The sequence below is a fragment of the Nannospalax galili genome, unplaced genomic scaffold (assembly GCF_000622305.1).
Source record: "Nannospalax galili isolate Female #2095 unplaced genomic scaffold, S.galili_v1.0 scaffold221, whole genome shotgun sequence".
NCBI lineage: Eukaryota > Metazoa > Chordata > Mammalia > Rodentia > Spalacidae > Nannospalax > Nannospalax galili.
In genome coordinates this window covers 1,076,577-1,079,092 of record NW_008344592.1, presented here as the reverse complement: position 1 = coordinate 1,079,092, position 2,516 = coordinate 1,076,577, and positions in this window count along the sequence as shown.

Below are 2,516 nucleotides of genomic sequence, written 5' to 3'. Positions count from 1 at the left end.
GGGGGCGGAGGGCGGAGAGATGCGCGCGGGGGAGGGGGCCGAGCGGCTGCGCCCAAAACCAGGCACGGATCCGGCCGGGGGCCCGGGGTGTGGGGGGACCACGGGGGCCGCTCGGACCCGCCCCCGCCGTCGCCCCCGCCACCCTGGGGGAAGGGAGGGGAGGGGTTCCGTGGCTGGCGGCGCTGGCGGTCCAGCTAGAAGAGCGCTTGGAAATCTGCGGCCGGTAGCCCAGAGAGGGCAGGCTACTGTAACAAGGCTACACAGCGCGCGCCGCGGGGGCGCGGAATCCCCAGACTGTTGAGCCGGCCAGCAGGAACCGTGTTGAAATGGTTGCGTTCACTGTGCAGTAGGGAAACTGAGGCCCAGAAAAGAGGAGGCTGGCCTGGGTCAAGCCGCGGGAGCCAGGATTCCAACCCCTCTTTCCCCCTTGGTGTTCCTGCCTCTGGGATTGGCTGCCCCCTCCCGGTGACCCGCTTCCTGCAGGACTATCTTCCAGGTGTCTACTTGCCTTAGGCAGCACCTGGCTAAAAAGTGGGACGCATGTCCTACCTCTCCTGGCGCTCAGTCACAGACTAGAGAGCCTCTCTGAGCCCTAGTCTTTCCACCTGCATAATGGGGGCAAGATAGTATCTGTCTCCTTAAGAAAACAAAGAGGAATGGGTGTAAGGTAAGCGCTCCTTGCTGGAGCCTGGCACTCGGTGAGTATCAAATGATACACCTCCTCCGCTGGCTCCCACACGCAGCCATCCCTGGAGAATGCCAGGTGGGTGATCGCAGTCAAGGCTCCTCACAGCCCTCTTTCCGGTCTCTTGCACTGCCTGCCCACCCTGCGCACATCTCCATCCCAGAATGGACTGTTTCAGCTCTTCCCTAAGCCTGCCATGCCTTCCCACCATTTCTCATTGACAAACTCCTACACATCCCTCAAGACCCAGAGCAGTCAACTTCATGTCCCAGCCTGTTCTCACACTGCTGGTCCACCCGTGCCTGCCTTCCCAAGAGCAAGCCCCATCTCCCTTCCCCTCAGGGACAGCCCTGGGTTTGTCTCTGTCTACCTGGGCTCTCACAACTTCCAATACTGGCTCAGAAGATATATTCTATGACCCATGCTGCTGGAGAAGGCTTCCTGGCAAAGGTGGGCAGAGGAGAGGTCAGGTTGGAGCCCTGGAGGAGAAAGGTGAAGGGGCAGCTGTGGGCTCAGGCACATGGCAGTAGAAGAGAACAGGAATGGTAGCAGGCTAGGAAGACGTTCCCTGGATCTGGGAGCATCCGGGGAACCCAGGCTGGACAGCCACCTGGCACTGCATGGTTGGATAAAATGAACAGGAGTAAGCTGCAGAATAGGGGCTGATGTTCACAGCAACTCTGACTGTAAGTGAAAAGGGGGACACAGGCTGGATACCCATTGTCTGGAACCTGAGCAAACAGTGACCACAAAAAGCTGTCCGCATCCCATGAGCCTCACAACATCCATGAGGATGGATCACAGAAGTCACACTGTCCATTTGACTTGTGAAAACTCAGACTTGGACCCTTAGGACTGGTGAACTTGGCCTGAATCAAATACAATTTTAAAAATAAAAATAGTATTGGACATACCTTTTTTAAAAAGCAAGTTGCAGACAGCACAGTCTTGTGCCAGATATACAAAGTTTAAAAGACACAACACAATACTATACATTACTTAAGGACTTTTACATACATAATACAGATATAAAAATATTCACAGGAATGATAAATAGTAAATTTTGGAGATTAAGCCGTCCAAGGGACAGAGAAAGGGTGTGTGACGGGGCTTTAATGCACTTGGAAGTGACTTATTCTTATTTGGGAGTTGATACATGACTGTATGTTATGCTGTTCTCTGACATTTATAAACAGGACATACTATATTGTAACACTTTTTTTTGAGACAGGGTCTCCCTGTAGTCCCAGCTGATCTGGATCTCACTATGTAGACCAGACTGGCCTCAGTCTCACAGAAATCCACCTGCCTCTGCCTCCCGAGTGCTGGGATTAAAAGCATGGGCCACCACACCCAGCTGTAACACTTTATAAAAGTCCAGTAAAGTCTAGGAAGGGAATGAGAGCCGCTATTTTTTTTTAACATTTTATTTATTATTTTTATTTTAGGTGTATGAGGGTATTACCTGCATGTATGTAAGTGCACCCGTGTCATGCAGTACCCACAAAGGTCCAGAAGAGGGCATTAGATTTCTTGGAACTGGAGTTACAGATGACTGTTAGGTGCTGGGAATTAAACCCAGGTCCTCTGTCAGAGCAGCCAGTGCTCTTACCTGCTGAGCCATCTCTCCAGCTCCTACTGCTGGTTTTTGAGCAGGATTGTGACATGATTAGTGACTGGAGGAGGCAGGAAAGTTCAGAAAATCTGGGGGTACTGTCCAGAGGAGAGATAGGAAATTGAGTGGGGGTAAGGATGAGGTTAAGAGGAGGAGAGAAGGGTGGGAGAGACTGAGAGGAAGCCCAAATCTGAATGCCCACAGGGCATGGGCAGG